Source organism: Loxodonta africana, chromosome 15 (genome assembly GCF_030014295.1).
Source record: "Loxodonta africana isolate mLoxAfr1 chromosome 15, mLoxAfr1.hap2, whole genome shotgun sequence".
In the NCBI taxonomy this organism is placed as follows: domain Eukaryota; kingdom Metazoa; phylum Chordata; class Mammalia; order Proboscidea; family Elephantidae; genus Loxodonta; species Loxodonta africana.
In genome coordinates, this window is record NC_087356.1 from 43512206 (window position 1) to 43532874 (window position 20669).

The window sequence follows — 20669 nt, forward strand, 5'->3', positions numbered from 1 at the left end:
CAGCAGGGCTCTGTGGGAGGCAGCACAGTGAGGCAGAAAAGCCATGGCCCTGGGTCTGAGTTCTGGTTCCTGCTCTTCCCCTACTAGTGGGCTTTCTTGTCCATTCATTTATTTCTTAGTTCATTCACTCATGCACACATTCACTCCCTCCTCTATACCCGGTACGTAGACGAACAGCAAACCCAAACCAAACCCGTTGCTGTCGAGTCGATTCCAATCCACAGCAACCCTATAGGACAGAGCAGAACTGCCCCATAGCGCTTCCAAGGAGCTACTGGTGGATTCAAACTACTGACGTTTTGGTTAGCAGCCTAGCTCTTAACCACTGCGCTGCCAGGGCTCCATATTATCCGCTCCCCCCCGCCCCCCCCGCAAATAGAATTTCTTCAACTTGACTCTCAGCCTAGAGAAGCAACGTGTGGCTTTTCAAGGGTTCTTGGAGAAAGCAGTATTATAAGCAGATAATTATGGTTATAGTAAAGGCATGTACAAAGTTTTATAGACTTTTGGGAGCGGGAAATTAACTCTTGCAAGGAAGTTGGAAGAAGTTTCACAGAGAAAGTGGATCTCACTGAAGGGTAGGCTTTTGAGAGACAGGAACACTGGAAATCCAGACAGTAACAGCAGAATCAAAGATCTTGAGGCAGGAAAGTACAGACCATGTTTGGGGAATACTATCAATATTTTCAGACGATGTGAGTATCCACAGAAGAATTATCTAAAAAACCATTAAAGCTAACTAGAAAATATAATGAAAAGAAAAAAGCTATTGATAACAACAATTGCAAAAACAAACAAAAGACCAAGAAAAACAATAAGACATGCAAAATGTGGATGAACAAACGAAAGCACTTTCTGAAAGACTGGTGGGGAAGTAAGGAAGCATTTTATAATTCTGGGAAAGCTGGTGGCATAGTGGTTAAAATCTACAGCCGCAAATCAAAAACAGGTCGGCAGTTCGAATCCACTAGGCACTCCTTGGAAACACTGCGGCAGTTCTACTCAGTCCTACAGGGTTGCTATGAGTTGGAATCGACTCAATGGCAATGGATTTGGTTTGGGGTCTTTTTTCAACCATAATTCTGAATGGAAACACACAACTCTACATAAAACTTTAATGTATAATGAGAGGAAGCACTTCTACGTATCAAGCGTGTATTCTCAATGAAGAGCAGAAAGTAATAGGATAGTTGTTTGGAATACATATAAGGCCCCTATCTCACATCATAAAACCGAAAAAACAAAACCTGCTGCCACGGAGTCAATTCTGAGTCATGATGACCCCGTGTGTTACAGAACAGAACTGCTCTGTAGGGTTTTGTTTGCTGTAATCTTTATGGAAGGGAGCCCTGGTGGTCAAGCTGCTAACCACAATGTTGGTGACTTTAACCTACCCAGCATCTCCACAGGACAAAGATCTGGCAATTGGCTTCTGCAAAAATTACAGCCAAGAGAATCCTATGGAACAGCTCTACTCTGTCACGTGGGGTTGCTAAGAGTCAAAATCAACTCAACAGCCTTAGAAACAATAATTTTTATGGAGGCAGATTGCCAGGCCTTTCTTCTGCTGTGCCACTGGGTGGGCTTAAACTGATGACCTTTACGTTAGTAGTTGAGCACTAACTGCTTGCACCATGCAGAGACCTTCTCACATCATACTTCAAAATAAACTTCCAAAAGATTCCATTCCTTCTCCTCCTTCCCTTGTAACTTCAAGTCTCCTTGGGGAATCCTTGGTGAGTCCAGTCCTGTGTCCCCAGGCTAAGTCCTTGATAAGGGCAGAAATCTCAGAGACTCTGATGTTGACAAATCCAGATTCTGAATGAATCCTTCAGTGTGAAAACTTGGACACTTTCTTTTGCCTTCTTTGAAGAGCAGAGCTGCTGTATCCTCAGACACAGAGGCTTAGAAGAACGATTGAGGTTAAAACTGGCAGATGACATTTAGCTAGACTACTGAGGAATGAACTTTTCGGCGTGGATACCGTAGACATTTTGTTATATATTTTCCCTCTAGAAAGGGGGAAATGTTGTTCAGGCATTATATGAGTGAGTTCTTTCAAAGTCTGGGTAGCCAACAAGTAACTGATCTTTAATGGAGTTGTTTAGCTTGTATTTTTAATTCTAAAATGATGACGGGTGACAGCGGTGTGCAGGGCTATTGGCAGACATAGGAAGAAGGCTGAGCCCTCTCTCCTCAGCCCCTCGCCCCAACCTGCACGCTGGCTTCCCCTCAGAGTACCAAGAGGCAACTTGGCCAGCGTCCCAGGCAGCTGCCCCCCAAGGGGAAGCCACCCAAGCTTCCTTCATTACTTTGGGGCTATAGTTACCTGCTGAGGAAAATGCCTCCCAAACAGCACAAGAAAAGGAAGGTGGGACATTTGAGCAAAGGAATCTGAGAGTGTGGTATTTACCACCTAGACCAGCCCAGTTATTCTAACTAAATTTACAGGGTAATTCCATCCTTCAAGCATAAATCCAAGCTCGTCTAGACATTTATGGACAGTTTCCTAGCCACAGTTTCCTGACTGACAGAGCAAGAATAACCGTCATCTCTTGAAGAGATGGGGGAAGGCCCTTTTACATCCTGGAATCTTTTGGAAAGATTAGGGAAACTAGGTGGTGAAATCGTACCAAAGGTTTATATTGCAGTGGGAATCTCATGTTGTTCCAACCCAGCCTTCCCCGTTAGCCCTGCTCAATCATCCCGGGCCCTGTGCCTTTGTTCCAGTTCTTTGTGGCTTCCTATTCTACCAAAAAGAAGCCCTGGTGGCGCAAATGGTTAAGCACTCTACTTTTAACCAAAAGGTTGGTGGTTCAAACCCACCTGGCAGCTCCAAGGGAGAAAGACCTGGTGATCTGATCCTGTGAAGTCTAAAAAAACAAATCTGTTGTCACCGAGTCAATTCCAACTCATAGTGGCCCTATAGGACAGAGTAGAACTGCCCCATAGGGTTTCTAATGAGCGGCTTGATGGATTCGAACTGCTGACCTTTTGGTTAGCAGCCAAGCTCTTAACCACTGCGCCATAGGAAACCCTAAGGGGCAGTTCTACTCTGTTACGTGGAGTTGCTGTGAGTGGAAACAGACTCAACAGCACCCAACAGTTCTACCACAAAGGCTTCGTGCAAGTGCTTCCCCAGCAGTGGTGTCACTCCCTCCCCATGCTAATCATCACAGTATTGCAGCTAAGATGGCAGAAAGTTTTTCTTTTAGTACACATATTGTTTTATGACATTAGTTAACAACCTCACGACATGACAATACTCTCCCTTCTCCATCTGGCATTCCCCGTTACCACCTTTCCTGTTCCTTCCTGCCTTCTAGTCCTTGCCCCAGGTCTGGTGTGCCCCTTTAGTCTCGTTTTGTTTTATGCGCCTGTCTTATCTTTGGCTGAAGGGTGAACCTCATGAGTGACTTCAGTACTGAGCTAAAAGGTGTCCGGGGCCATACTCTTGGGGTTTCTCCAGTCTTTGTCAGGCCAGTAAGTCTGGTCTTTTTTTGTGAGTTAGAATTCTGTTCTACATTCTTCTCTACCTCTGTCTGGGGCCCTCTATTGTGATCCCTGTCAGAGCAGTCAGTGGTGGTAGCAGGGCACCATCTAGTTGTGCTGGACTCAACCTGGTGGAGGCAGTGGTACTTGTGGTCCATTAGTCCTTGGGACTAATCCTTCCCTTGTGTCTTTAGTTTTCTTCATTCTCCCTTGTTCTCGAAGGTAAGATGCTAGAAAATTTGACAAAATCAGTGACTAGAAAAACACCACAGCAAGGAAAACAACAGTGAATGTTTGCAGCTTGTGTAGAGGAAACCAGGTGATTTGAAGCGTCATTGTAATTGGGTAATAATGACAGCTCTGACTGGAGTGCATTGTAAGGTCCAAAAAGTAGACTAGCATAGAGTTTTAGCCTTGTAGATATGCTGAGACATGTAAACTGGGCTTACAAAAAAATGTTTTTGCTGTTATAACTATTGGGAATTATAATTAAAAAAATTTTTTCTGCTGAAACGCTCTACAAAAATTTTATCGACAGTCATTTTGGTGTCACCCCCTCTGACACTGTCACCCGGTGCAATCTGCAGCCCCTGCGCCTCTGTAGTGACAGCTCTGTGCATTGTTTGGAAAACTCTTTCCATTCGTCAGTTGGCCCTCTCTTAAACAGTCTTCAGGTCTCAGGTTTAACATCATTTTCTGGAGGAAATCTGCACCGAACGCCCAGATCCCCCACCTCAAAAATTTAACTTAGGGGATAATTAAAACATAATTATATGATGTCACTGAACAGTAACAGGTGAAGATTGTTGAAGTGGCAAGTGTTTTGTTAACTATATATTTATAACAATAAAAAAATTATAAAACTACATGACTAAGTGTGAGTTCAGGCCTTCCAGAAATAACGTAGCCTAGAACTTCTGAAACTCTCCCAATATGAAACAGTTTCACCCCTTACAATGCATAGATGAACTTACAAAAAAAGGAGGAAAAAAAAGGAAATTCTTGTGAGAAGGGGCAACGCAAGGTAAGGAGTTGAAGCTGTCAGCTGCCTGAGGGCATCCACTTAGCTTAGCCCAGGCACCTAGAGTTTAGACCACAGGCCAGCAATCACACAAAGACTCTCCAGCTCAGAGAAAGGAATAAGATCAGAGACACCTCCCACTCTCTTTTTAAAATTGTGTTTTAGGTGAACGTTTACAACACAAATTAGTTTTTCATTCAGAAATTTATAAATAAATTGTTTTGTGACATTGGTTGCAATCCCCCCAATGTGTCACGTTCTCCCCATTTCCCTTTACACCGCAGCTTACCCGCATCCATTTGTCCAGGTTTCCTGTCCCTTTCTGCCTTCTCATCTGTGCTTTTGGGCTGGTGTTGTCTATTAGGTCTCCTATACTTGATTGGAAACCCTGGTTGCATAGTGGTTAAGAGCTACAGTTGCTAACCAAAAGGTCAGCAATTCGAATCTACCAGCTGCTCCTTGGAAACCCTATGGGACAGTTCTACTCTGTCCTATAGGGTCGCTATGAGTCAGAATCAACTTGAAGGCAATGGGTTGAGTTTTGCGTTTTATACTTGATTGAACTAAGAAGTGTGTACCTCACATGTGTTATTGTTTGTTTTATAGGCCTGTCTAATCTTTGGCTGAAAGTGAACTTTGGGAGTGACTTCAGTTCTGAGTTAGCAGGATGTCTGGGGGCCAGAGTCTTAGGGGTTCCTGCAATCTCATCAGACCAGTAAGTCTGGTCTTTTTTTGTGTATTTGAATTTCGTTTTACAGTTTTCTCCCTCTCTGTCCGGAACCTTCTATCGCGATCCGTGCCAGATCAATCAATCAGTGGTAGCTGGGTACCATCTAGTTCTTCTGGATTCAGGCTGGTGGAGGCTGTGGTTAATGTGGTCCGTTAGTCCTTTGGACTGATATTTTCCTTGTGTCTTTGGTTTTCTTCATTCTCCTTTGTTCCGAATGTGATGGGACCAAGAGATGTATTTATATGGCCACTTGCAAGCTTTTAAGACCTCAGATGCTACTACCAAAGAAGGATGTAGAACATTTTCCTTATGAACTATGTTATGCCAATTGACCTGGATGTCCCTCAAGACCATGGTCCCCAGCCCTCAGCCCCAGCACCTCGATCCCTCAAGGTGTTTGGATGTGCCTAGGAAGCCTCTATGGCTTTGCCTTGGTCAAGTTGTACTGACTTTCCCTAAATTGTGTGTTGTGTTTCTTTTCACCAGAGTTAACACTTGTCTACTATTTAGTCGGTGATTTTCCTTCCTTAGCCCTCCCCTCGCTCATAACCATCAAAGATTGTTTTGTGTGTGTGTGTGTGTAAACTTTTTCTTGAATTTCTATAATAGTGGTCTCACGCAATATTTGTCCTTTTGTGACTGACATATTTCATTCAGCATAATGCCCTCCAGTTCATCAATGTTGTGAGATATTTTGCAGATTCATCATTGTTATTTATTGTTGTGTAGTATTCCATTGCGTGTATGTGCCATAGTTTGTTTATCCATTCATCTGTTGATAGGGCCTTAGTTTGTTTCCATCTTTTTTCTATTGCAAATAATGCTGCACTAAATATGGATGTGCATATGTCTATTTAGGTCAAGGCTCTTAATTCCCTAGGATATATTGCCAGGAGTGAGATTGCTGTCTTATGATATTTCTATTTCTAGCTTTTAAGGAGATGCCATATTGTTTTTCGTAGTGGTTGTACCCTTTTACATACCCTCCAGCAGCGCACAAGATTTCCAATCTCCCCACAACCTCTTCAACACTTGTTATTTTCTGTTTTTTTGATTAATGCCAGTAATGTTGGGGTGAGATAGTATCTCGCTGTAGTTTTGATTTGCATTTCTCTAATGGCTAATGGTTGCGAGCATTTCCTCATGTATCTGTTAGTTGTCCAAATGTCTAATTTGGTGAAGTGTCTGTTCATTGTTTTTGCCCATTTTTTAATTGGATTATTTGACTTTTTGTTATTGAGGTGTTGAAGTATTCTATAGATTTTAGAGATTAGACTATTGTCAGATATGTCATAGCCAATTTTGTTTTTCCACCAATCTGTAGGTTCTCTTTTTACTCTTTTGGTGAGTATAAGTGCTTAACTTTTAGGAGTTCCCAGTTATCTAGTTTATCTTCTGGTGTTTGTATATTGCTAGTTATGGTTTGTATTGAATTTATGCCGTGTATTAGGGCCTCTAGCACTGTTCCTATTTTTTATTCCATGATCTTTATCGTTTTAGGTTTTATATTTAGGTCTTTAACCCATTTTGAGTTAGTTTTTGTGTATGGTTTGAGATATGAGTCCTTTCTCATTTTTTTACAGATGGGCAATCAGTTTTGCCAGCAACATTTGTTAAAAAACTGTTTTTTAATGACGTCATTCCTGAGGTTCACCCTTCAGCCAAGGATTACACAGGCCCATAAAGCAAAAACAGACTAAATGGGCACACTTGCCCAGGAGAAGAAGGCAGGAGGGAACAGGAAAGCTGATAATGGGAAACCCAAGGTTGAGAAGGGAAGAATGTTGACATGTAGTGGGATTGGCAGCCAACGTCACAAAACAATATGTGTATTAATTGTTTAATGAGAAACTAGTTTGTTCTGTGAACCTTCATCTAAAGTACAATAATTTTTTTTTTTTTTTTTAAAAAAAGACCTTCCCCCGCCCATTTTGTGGACTTTGGTCCTTTGTCAAAGATCAGCTAACCATAGGTGGATGGATTTACATCTGGGTTCTTGATTCTGTTCCATTGGTCTTTGTGTCTGTCATTGTGCCAGTATCAGGCTATTTTGACTACCATGGCAATAAGTACTTTCTGAGGTCAGGTAGTGTGAGGCCTTCTACTTGGTTCTTTTTCTTCAACAATGCTTTGATCATGTGGGACCTCTTTCCTTTCCATATTAAGTTGGTGATTAGTTTTTCCATCTCATTAAAGAATGCTGTTGGTATTTGGATCAGGATTGCATCTTATCTGTAGATTGTTCTGCGTAGGATTGACATTTTTCACAGTGTTAACTCTTCTTTTCTATGAGCATGGTATGTTTTTCCATTTATGTAGGTCTCTTTTGGTTTCTTGTGATAATGTTTTGTAGTTTTCTTTGTATAGGTCTCTCACATCCTAGTCTGATTTATCTTTCTAGAGTCTGTTGTAAATGGTACTGATTTAATGATTTCCTTTTTGAAGTTCGCTTTGTTGGTGTAAAGATATCCAACTGATTTTTGTATGTTGATCTTATATCCTGCTACTCTGCAGAATCTTTCTATTAGTTCCAACATTTTTGTGGAATCCTTGGGGTTCTATATGTATAGAATCACATCATCTGCCAATAGGGGTAGTTTTACTTCTTCCTTTCACAGACCTAATTTTAAAGTTGGAACCCAGAAAGGGCCATACCTTAATGAAAGAGTGAACTAAGAAAAAAATATCTGCCACACAGAGAAGAGAGCTTGGAAAATAATTCTGGGTGGTTCTTTGTTCTAGGTGGGTGAAGAAGAGTCAGAAAACTCATATCCAAAGGACTGAAGACTTGAATATGGTCCTGTCTTCACATTATCTGCAAATAAATAAATAAGATTTTGATTTAAAGTGGGACTGCAAAAAAATTTTTAAAAAAACACAAAAATGAAAACAAACTTGAGCCTGATCAAGCCCCTAAATCCCAAAGCTCATATTAAATACATTAGAGGGATGTATTCAGCAAACTATAGACTGTGGGAAACTCTACAGGACAAATAACCAGTTTTTTCAATGAATAATTACAAAAGAAAAAAGAAATGGAGAAGAAACATAAATCAAAAGAGACTTGACATGTAAGCATAAAACTATCTTATGATCCAGCAATTCTACTTCTAGGCATATACCCAAAAGAATTGAAGGCAGGGACTCAAACAGATAGTTGTACACAAACGTTCATTGCAGCATTATTCACAATAGTCAAAAGGTGGAAACAATGCAAGCATCCACCCACATACGAATGGACAAAGAAAATGTAGTATATACATGCATTGGAATAGTACTAAGCCATAAAGAGAAATGAAATTCTAATACATGCTACGACACGGATCAACCTTGAAAACATTATGCTGAGTGAAATAAGTCAAACAAAAAAAGAACAAAAATTGTATCACCCCACTTATATGAAATATCCGGAATAGACCCATGCATAGAGACTGAAGTTCTTTAGTGTTTACCAAGGGCAGATGGCAGGGAGAAACAGGGAGGTGTTATTTAAGGGACACAGAGTTGTTGATAAGGGTGATGAAAATATTTGGAAACAGATGCTTGTGATTGGTCATTGGACACATGGTGAATGTAATGATACTGAATTGTACATGAATATGTTTTGAAAATGTTTTAAAAATGTTTTGTTACACATATTTCACCAAAAACCAAACCCACTGCCATCAAGTCATTCTGACTCAGAGCAACCCCATGGGACTGAGTAGAATTGCTCCATAGGATTTCCAAGGCTGTAATCTTTTACAGAAGCAAGCTGCCACTTCTTTCTCCCATGGAGCAAACAGTGGGTTTGCACCACTAGCCTTTTGGTTAGCAGCCAAGCACTTAACCACAACCACTGTGCCACCAGGACTCTTTCTATATTTCACTGCAATGAAAATTTTAAAAAAGAGGGAGAGACTTAATATGTATATCAACCAAATGTATGGACCTTATTTGGATCAAATAAATACACAGTAAAAAAAAAAAAAATGACTTTCGTGACATGATTGGAAATCAAATACTGACTGGATGTTGGATGATAATAAGAAATTATTGTTCATTCTTTTTTGGGTATGATAATGGTACTGCTGTTTTGATTTTTTTTAAATACTTGTCTATTAGAGATACATACTGAAATATTTGTAGATGCAAGTATAAGATGATAGAATTTACTCAATTTTTTTTTTTTTAATAAGGTGGGGTGTGAATGAGGGTTATCAATGAATCTAGATTGGCCGTGAGTTAACAATTGTTGAAGCTGGGTGGCAGACACATGGGTGTTATTATACTATTTCTTCTACTTTTGTACAATTTAAAATTTTCTACCATATCCTTAAAAATAAAATAAGGTAAAGTAGACCAGGTAGACGATGCTTCAGATGTGTGAAGAAAATAATGCAAATCCTTTCTGAATGCACTTACCTTCACCAGAGACCTCAGAAAATTCTCGTTGGTAGCATTCCAACATATATGAGTTCACGGCTGAAATACACGAGACAAAACAAGGTTTCAAGACCAAGAGTCAACAGAAAGGGCTGTGAAGCCAACATAAATACATCTAAAATGTTTAAGGAAATTAAAGAGATAACTGAATACATGGAAAGGGATTGAGAGGCCATCAAAAAAGATCGGGATAATTCCATCAATAACACCTTACTTTGTTTCAGACCAATCTTTCCTCTGAAAACTATCAGGAAATCTGTTTGAAAGCACTAGAGAACTGTCAAGTCAATGCAGACTTGCTGAAAGGAAGTCGAGAGAGGTGAGCCCAGTCTGGGGACTGCTTTTCTCTTGAGACAATGGACAGATCTGAAATAAAGCAGTGGATGAGAAACTGACAAGTATATCAGTTTTTGACCGTTTCCAGGATTAGGGCTTGGGAAGGAAAAAGTAGAAATCCCTGGGCAGGACAAATGGTTAAGTGCTCAGCTACTGATTAAAAGGTTGGCAGTTTGAACCCATCCAGAAGCACCTCGGAAGAAAGGTTTGCTGATCTGCTTACAAAACATCAGAGCCTTGAAAACTCTATTGAGCACAGTTCTGCTCTGCACACATGGGGTTGCCATGAGTCAGAATAGACTCGATGGCACCTGGTTTGGTTTTTTTTGGTCTTTAAGGAAGAGGTGGAGTCTTTGGGTGGTACAAACATTTAACACTCTCAGCTGCTAACTTAAAGGTTGGAAGTTTGAGCCTACCCAGAGGCACCTTGGAAGAAAGGCCTGGTGATCTACTTCTGAAAATCAGCCATGGAAAACCCTATGGAGGACAATTCTGCCATGACACACATGGGGTTGTCACGGGTTGGAATTGACTCCATGGCAACTGGTTTTGGTTTAAGCAAGAGGTGTTATCTTAATAAAAGACAGCTGGATTCTCATATATGCTTTTGTGTTCAATCTGTTGTGTTATGCTATTTTATTGAAATAGGTAAAGAAAATCTGGCCTCACATAGATAGTAAGTAAATAAGGGAAGCATATTTTAATAGCCTTTTCAGATAATTGGAGATATTTTTCTTTAATGCTGTATCAAAATTAAATAAATTGTAGTTTCTTCAAGGTTTGTTGTAATGTGGAATCTGAAACCATGTCAATGAACTTTTCATACTCTCATGTTTTAAAATACTTTGGTTTATCTTGCCCTTTGAATGCTCTTTAACCTGTGCATAATTTTATAGCATGCATTGGTCATTTGGAAAATACTGGTTCGCCGAGTTAAACAGATCTCCAAATGCCGACATACTTCATTACACAGTATATAAAAAATCACATTCACTACTATCACCACCAATCTCACCAGAAAAATCTTTAAGGATTGGGAAGTTGTCAACCTCATGATGGCAGATACAAGTTTTTCAAAATTTTAATTTTTGTATGAAACCTTCAATTTTTCCATCGATAACAAATTGAGAAAATATCTGTCAATACTCAAATCATAGTTTGTCTACTAGTCATTCTTTCAAGTGGAAAGATAAAGCTACTAGTTCAGTGCACAACTCAAATAATCTCACAAGTTTTTTTTTCCTCTAGAAATTATACCTCAGGCCCTGGTGGCACAATGGGTAAGAGCTCGGCTGCTAACCAAAAGGTCTGCAGTTCAAATCTACCAACCACGCCTTGGAAACCTTATGGGGCAGCTCTTCTCTGTCTAACAGGGTTGCTATGAGCCAGAATCGACTTGATGGCAACGGGTTTGGTTTGGGTTTAGATACAGCAAAATGTTTTACGTGTACTTCCTATTTTGTCACACAGAATATTAAGGGTTGAAGCTTAATAGTAGCTAATAAATTTTACTGCTCATCAAGAACATTCTTAAATGAAACTGGATTCTTTTTTTTTTTTTTTTTGTCTTTTTATTGGAATTGGATGGTGTCTTAGTCATCTAGTGCTGCTGTAACAGAAATACCACAAGTGGATGACATTAACAAAGAGAAATTAATTTTCTCACAGTCTAGTAGGCTAGGAGTCCAAATTCAGGGCATCAGCTCCAGGGGAAGGCTTTCTCTTTCAGTCAGTCTTTCCCTCGACTAGGGGCTTCTCTGTGCAGGAACCCTGGGTCCAAAAGACATGTTCTGCTCCCGGGGTAGCTTTCTTGGTGGTATGATGTCCCCTACTCTCTGCTTGCTTCCCTCTCCTTTTATCTCCTGTAAGATAAAAGGTGGTGCAGTCCACACCCCAGGGAAATTCTCCTTACATTGGATCAGGCATATGACCTGAACAAGGGTGTTACATACCACCCTAATTCTCCTTAACACAATCTAATTTTACCTCATTAACCACAGGCACAGATTAGGATTTGCAACATAGGGAAATCACATGGGATGACAAAATGGTAGACAATCATACAATGCTGGGAATCATGACCTAGCCAAGTTGACAGATATTTTTGGGAGACACAATTCAATCCATGAAAGATGGTATAGTTTCAACACCTTGATCAGTGCTAAGGCATAAATGACATATTAGCAATAGTGAAAGTCAGCACTCAGGGAAAAAAAAAAGTTTTTTTAATAGCAAAACAATTCTGACCTTGTGGACCCCCTGAAAGGATCTCAGGGACAGCCAAGGGCCTATAGACTACACTTGGTGAATCACCAGTGTAGGACTAAGAATAAACCGGAAATAACCAGCTCCCTTAAGTGACAAAGGTTGGCACTAAACCATCTTGATCCCTGTTGGCAGAATCCTCTGTGTTAAAAGATGGCATCTGTGAGAAGGGCTGCACAACTGGAAGAATGTAATCAATGTCACTGAATTGTACATGTAGAAACTGTTGAATTGGTGTATGTTCTGCTGTGTATATTCTCAACCACAACAATAAAATAATCAGATAAAATTTTAAAATAAATAAATAAAGAGAGGCCCCATTTCATAGGGTTTGGAGCTTTAAATTGTTTGTTGACCAAAAAAAAAAAAAAAAAAGACATCTTCCAGAGCCTCAATTTATCATTACAGTGCTTTATGTACAATATCTGGCACACAATCAAAATAAACAGACTCACAGATGTTCTAAATAGTGGAGTTAACACACATAGGCTGAAGATAACTACACTTAATAATATTCAGTGAAATACAAGATGGAAATATTCAGCAGACAACAGAAAGCTATTTTCAAAAAAGTAAATGAAAATTCTAGAGCTGAAATAGTATAACTAAAACTAAGAACTTAAGGATAGAAATAACGGCAAATTAGACACACTGAAGATAGGTTTAAAAATCCAGAGTACCTACAAAGGGAGGGTCAATAAGACTAAGCTCGGACTACTCAGCAGAAACCATGCAGGCAAGAAGGCAATGGGATGATATATATAAAGCCTTGAAGGAAAAAAATTGCCAGTCAAGAATTATATATCCAGCAAAACTGTCTCTCAAATATGATGGTGAAATTAGGACATTTCCAGACAAACAGAAGTTTAGGGAATTTGCAAAAAGCCAACCAAAATTACAAGAAATACTAAAGGGAGTCCTCCAGTTAGAAAGTCAATAACATCAGATAACAACCCCAAAACTAGGACACAAGACAGAGCAACCAGATATCAATCCAGACAGGGAAATCACAAAAATAAATCAAACTTAAAATGCTCAAAACAGGGAAACAGAGACGTCATTATGGACAAGACGACAACATTAAAACAAAAAAGAGGGACAAAAAATGTAGTCATAGATCTTTCATCTGGAGAGGAAGTCAAGGCAATATAAAGAAATAAAAGATTGGTTTAAACTTAGAAAAATAGGGGTAAATATTAACCACAAAGGAAACTAACAATCCTACACATCAAAATAAAAACCAAGAAAAACATAGACACAGCAAATACAAAATCAACAACAATGAAAAAGAGGAAAAGAAAATATATTTTAAAAAATGACTTAGCACAGAAAATTAAGTGGAACAAAGAAACTGTCAACAACACAAAATCCAGAGTAAAGCACGAAGCTGTCAGAAGATGGACAAATATAGGAAAAAGAGTAAGGAGATGTATATTGCATCTAACATAACTGTACATAGAGTTCCACAAGGAGACAAGAGAGAAAATGGGGTGAAAGGATATTTGAAGAGTCAGTGGCTGAGAATATTTCAAAATTGATGAAAAACAGCAATCTATAGATGCAGGAAGCACTTCAAACTCGAAGCAGGAAATATACAAAGAAAACCACACCAAGTGCATCAGAGTCAAACTGCTGGGAACCTCAAAAACAGCCAGAGAAGAAAAAGAGACATACTACCTCCAAAAAAGCAACTAAGTCATGAAGTCGATTCTCATTAGAAATGATGGGAACCAGAATAGTATGGAATGATATCTTGAAGCCGCTAAAAGAAAATAAGTACCAACACAGAATTATGTACACAATAAACATAACATTCAAATAGGTGAAAGAAAGATGCGTTTGGGGGAGAGGAGACTAAGATAATTTGTTAGCAGCAGTCATGGGCTATTGGGCATATTAATGTGTTCTCCAGGCAAAAGAAAAATGATCCTAAATGAAAATTAAAAAATGCAAGGAGGAATGAAGAACAATGGAAAAGATACATATTTTGCAAGCATCATATACCAAACCAAAAAACCAAAACCATTGCTGTCAGATTCCAACTCATAGCAACCCTATAGGACAGAGCAGAACTTCCCTATAGAGTTTCCGAGGAGTGCCTGGTGAATTCGAACTGGGGACCCTTTGGTCAGCAGCTATAGCTCTAACCATTACACCACCAAGGTTTACAAAGTAGTTGTACTTAAATATAAGTTAAAAAGATAACTGAAAATAAAAGAATAGAAAAAGAAATGTAGCTATGCTAATAAAAGGATGTAGGCTTTAATGCAAGAAATATCATTAAAAATACAGAGGAGAATTTTAGAATGATAAAAAGATTCAATCCACTGGAAAAATCCTAAATTTGTATGCACATAATAATACAGACTTAAAAATATAGAAAACAAAATGACAGAACCAAAACTCTACGAATGTACAATCACTGTGGGAGATTTTATTATAAATTTATCATCTAACATTTAAAAAGCTCTTATAAGGCTATAAAAATACGAGACCAAATGGGCAACATCTGCCCAAAAGCAAAGATGAGAAGGCAGGAAAGGATAGGAAAACTGGATGAATGGATAGGGGAAACTTGGGGCAGAAAGGGAAAGGGTGAGAGTGCTGACACATTGCGGGGATTGCAACCAACGTCACAAAACAATTTGTGTACAAATTATTGAATGAGAAACTAACTTGTGCTGTAAACTTTCACCTAAAGCACAATAAAATTAAAAATAAAATAAAGCTATAAAAGATTTGAACATCCTGATTAAAAATGAGACCTACCATATATTAAAGTAAAATCTTGGAAGGAGAGAATAGAGGCAATGAGGGGAAGGTAGTATTCAGGGATAATTGCTAGAATTTTCCTAAATTAAGGAAGGATATTGATCCTCATAGTCAGAAAGAATAAAAACTCTCAGAAAAAAAAAAAGCAGGACATAAAAAAGAAATTCATATTGAGGTACATCATAGCGAACATGAAGAACACTAAAGATGCAAGTAGCTAAGAAAAAAAGAAGAAACCTATTTGGGAATAATAATTACACTGGAAGCCAGCTTCTCAACAGAACAAGTGCATATCAAAAGACAGTGGAAAATATCATCAGTGTGAAACTACCTTTCAAGGAGAAGGAAAAAATTAAAATCTTTTTAGATAAACAAAAACTGAGTTCATTTATAGCAATGAACTTTGCTAAGGAAAATCAGAAAGTATTTCAAGAAGCCAGAAATTGATTCCAAAAGATGCTCTGAGATGCAAGAAGCAATAGTTAACCAAGAAAATGGTTAATATGTGGGAAAAGCTGAATAAATATTTCTAGTATAAAACAATAATAATTCAAATTTCAATAGTACAAAAAACTAGTAGTGATAAAACACTGGACAATAAATCATAGCATATAAGCTGGAAGCGTGATGATTAGAGGTAAGGCTTTCAAATATATTTGAATTCTTTATGAGCAGTCTAAAGATATTAATTTAATTTTAGTCTTTATGTTAAGAATGCAAATTAAAATTTCAAGAACAACACTAAATGATTAAAAAAACTTATTTTCAACACAGAAGGAAAAAGAAGGGTGAAAATATCTGGGAATAGATCTAGTGAATGAAGTACAGAGCCCTACGCAGAAAATTAAAATCATTGTTAAGATAAATTAAAAATCTAAATAGAGAGATATACTTTGTTCATGGGCTTGAAGACTCAGTGCTGTAAAAATGTTAGCTTTTTTCAAATTGAATTCAATCACAATCAAAATCTAATCTGTTTACATATAATTCCTTAGGGCCAAGAATAGCTATGACAAGCTTAAGTAAAAAGGCAAAATGAGAGGACCACTTTTGCTGAATATCAAAACTTATTATAACAAGCAACAGTGACTGATTTGTGGTATTGGTACAAGGATAAGCAAATGGACCAATAAGAATTCAAGAACAAAAAGAAAATAAGGAGTCCAGAAACAGACACACATATAAATATACACTCAGTATGAATACACTTACTTACTTAGTACAAATATATTTTTATGAATAAAAATTACACTTGATTTTAAAAACTCATTGGAAAAATAAACATTGAAGTGTGAACTCAGACAAATAAATCGGAAGAAATTCTAGGGAGTGTAACATGGAGAGACAAAGAAGTGGGAAATATAAAATAGAAGCTAAGGGGCATAAATGAACTGAAAAGCAAACGTTGGACAACACGTAAGAAAGTAAGCCACTGTGAGACAGAATCCACAGAAACGAGACAACAGATTTAGATCCTCAAGCATTGCAAGTAGTGAAAATGTCAGAGACAGAATAATTACGATGTGCTTAAAGAAATAAAAGATGCAATTACAAAGATGAGCATAAAACAGGAAAACATCAGGAATAAAGAGGCAAACTTAAACAAAAACAGATTGAACTGACAGAAATCAAAATTTCAAAAAAATTAAAATTACAAAGTTAGAGGCTAAGTTACATAGCAGGTTGGGTACCGTTCTTCTAACTTTTTAGCTTGGATGCTGTGACAGTTAAGGTTGTGTGTCAGCTTGGCTAGGCCATGATTCTCAGTCTTTTGGCAGTTCTGTAATGATGTAGTTTGGCAGTTACAGAATGATGTAGTTATCCTTCATTTTGTGACATAAGGCAATCACCTCCATGATGTGATCTGATGTGATCAACCAATCAGTTGTAAGGGGAGTTTCCTCAGGGATGTGACCTGTATTCAATACACACGGTCATTTGGCAAAGCTCGCTGGCCTTCGCTCACTCTGGATCCTGCATCAGGGTTATTGACATCTGACCTCCAGTTCTGGTGACTTGAGCCAGCAGCCTGTCGTATTACCTGCTGACCTTGGGATTTGTCAGCCTCCACAGCCTGTGAACCAGTGCCCTGCTGTCTGACTTGCTGATCTTGGGTTTGTCCGCCCCCACAACTATGTAAGTCTGAAGAAACCTCTAGCCTGATGCCTGACCCACGAATGCGGAACTTGCCAGTCTCGACCACCGCTTGAGCCATCTCCTTAAGATAAATCTCTCTCTCTCTCCCTAGGTATATGCATATATGTATATATAGGCTTCTCTAGAGAACCCAGCCTACAACAGATGCTTACTGCATTGATTTCCATTTTTCTTAGTTTCTAATATAAACAGTTGAAGATCTAAACACCCACGTAATGAAAACTGGATGAATGGAAATGGGGTACCCAGATTGGAGAAGGGGAGAGAGTGTTGACACATCGTGGGGTTGGTAACCCATGTCACAGAACAATTTGTGTATTAATTGTTTGATGAGAAACTAATTTACTTTGTAAACTCTCACCTAAAGCGCAATAAAAAAATAAATAAATACCAATGTGATTAGAACTTTAGCTGAATCCCACAATTTTTTTTTATATTTTTGCTAAAATCAAATTCTAGGAAATTTCTCATATGATTTCTTCTTTGACCCATGAGATAATTAGAAATATGTTTTTAAATTTCTAGGTTTTCTTTTTTAGTTATCTTTATGTTAATTATATATCAGTGAAAAACTTTATTGGCAACATGAGCTCTAAAATACCAGATTTTTGGAAATTTATTGAGTCTTGCATTATGGCCTAGTAGTTGTTCAGTTTTCATAAATGTTTCTTATGTTCTTGAAGAGATGGTGTATTTTCCAATTGCTGGGCAAAATTTCTATACATAACCATCAAACCATCAGATCAAGTTTGTCAATAGCTGTTCTAATTTTCTCTAGTCTTAAAGTTTTTTTTCTTCTTAATTTGTCAGTTATTGAGGGATAGTTTATATCTTTCCCTAGCCTGATGGATTTTTCAATTTCTCTTTATAGTTCTGCGTTCTATGTATTTTGGGACTATGTATAAGGTGGGAATAATACGAAGGGATCTTTATGAGTTTAGTAGTTCTTTTGACTTAAATTACTGTAGCTGCACAGTTTTCCTTTAGCTGCTGTCTTTTCTCTTTTCTCTACTTCCCACTCTGTATACACACACACACACACACACACACGCTTTTTCTGTCAAATTCAAAAAGGTGAATTAATCATAAAAAATTTTTTTTTTATTGGTTTATAGCATATTATTGTTATTGGTTCAAACAAGGTTGACTTTCATTTCGTTTCTTTGTTTATTTACATTTACCCACATACCCATCACCTAACCCCAAAATGAGTACATGATATATAACCTACAATTGCTAACCTAGCCCATCCCTTACCTCCTTACTACCTTCCCAACAATCAAATGATTTTGTGTACTTGGTTTCTAGCACATATATAGGTATATCTAAACAATATGATTGCTAGTTTTGCCTTTTAAATCTTTATATAAATAGTATCAAATCAAGACTGCAATGAGATGATGTTCTATAGACATTCAGTTTGCAAAAATTAAGTCTGAAAATACCAGGTGTTAGAGAGGACGTGGAAAACAGAATCCCTTATACCTTGACAGTTGGTACATAAATTGAAACTATCACTCTGTAAAGATAAGATCACTCTGTAAAACAATTTGACATTATGTGGCAAACTTGAACTACGGTTACGTGCAGCAATGTGGGTAAATCTTAGAAATCCATAATGGAGCGTATTTTCCTAATTAGTAGTGATGTTTGTCATGTCTTCATATATAATATGTGATTCCTCTTCTGTGAAATACCTGTTTGTGTCTTTTACCCATTTTTCTAACAGACTGTTGTCTTTTTCTTATCTGTTTGTTGGAGTTCTTTATACATTATTGAAACAAATGCTTTGATGTTTTGCAAATATCTCCTACTTGAAATTATTCTCTCACTGTCTTTAATGGTATTTTAATGATCAAAAATTCTCAATTTTAATGTGGTTAAATAAGGCTTTTATTGACCCTTTACATCGTATTTTAGAATCAAACTTTTGAAAATTCCTTTTGGAATAGTATTATCTTTCAAAGTTCTACTGCTTTGGTAATTGTCTTCATTTTATTCCTAATAGTATTGATGCCTTCTCTTTTTATTTGATCACTGTGTCCAGGTTATTTATGTTGTTATTCTTTACAAGGGATCAACGTTTGGTTCTATTGATTCTTTTATTTCTTTGCTGTGTATTTCATTGGTTTCTGCCCGTCTTCAATTTCTTTCTCCTCATAATTTTTTCAGACTTGTTCCTTTTCCAACCTCTTAAGTTGGACTGTAGTTTATTAACTTTCAGACTTTCTTTTTTTCTAACATAAACATATAATGGTATACATTTCCCTCCAAGCACTACTTCTTTCCTGATTCCCACAGATTTGATATAAGGTGCTTGAAGTAAGTTCTCAGTATTTTTAAATTTTATTCATATTTTCTTCTTTTTTCATAGAAGTTATTTTGAAGTATGCTTTTTAAATCTCTAAATATATATAGATTCAAAATTTTATCATTTAAATTGACTTGAATTGAATTGTAATAAGAGGATGTGATTTATATATTATATATGCTTTAAAATTTGGTCAATTTTTCTAAATATTTCATATGTGTCAGAATAATCTGTATTTCTAATTTTTTTCTATAGGCTTCTGTATGTCAATTTGTGGTATTCAAAGATTCCATTCTTTGCTAATTTTTTGAGTGCCTGGTCTATCAATAATTGAGAAGGGTGAGATAAAATTTTCCACTATGGTGATGAATTTTGTCTACTTCTCCTTGTATTTTGTTGTTGTTTTGTTTTGTTTTTCCTTTTTTGCTTGTATTTCCTGGTGATTCAGATCTTTTATTACTATATTATGTCTCTGTTTATTCCTAGTAATGGTTCCTGTCCTAAATTAATTGTTTCATTAATATTTTACTGATATTAGCATTGCTTCATCAGTATTTAATTGATAAAAAATTTTTCTGCCTATTTACTTCCAAACTCTTTGAGCTCTTATGCTTTAGATGGATCCCTTATAACAGCAAACATTTGTTTTTTTTCGTTTGTTTTTTAGTCAGACTGATGACTGTCTTTTAATTAAGCCTAGACTATTCACGTTTATTGTGGTTATTAGTATATCTGGGCTTATTTCTGGTATTTTATCTTTTATTTCTTTTTTAATTGAGGTGTTTGCTCTTGTTATTTGTTCATTTTCTCCTCTTTTTTTTAATCACAATTGATTTGAAATTTATAGACTATCATTTTAATCTATTTAGGGATTACCTTTGAAGTTTTACCATTTTAAAATATTATAAAGTTAAAAAATATCTTGGCACTGATTCTTATCCCTTATAATAATAAAAGAACATAAGAACTTTTGTTCGATCATCCTGACTTTACACAATAGAGATCTTGTACCCCAGACATTTCTTCTGCATTTCTTTTCTTTTTAAAATATATCCTTCAAAAGTATCTTTTAAAAAGATCTCTTGAGTGTAAAACACCCTCAATTTTTCTTTCTCTGTAACTGTTTTTATTTTTCCCTCATTCTTGAAAGGCAGTTTTGC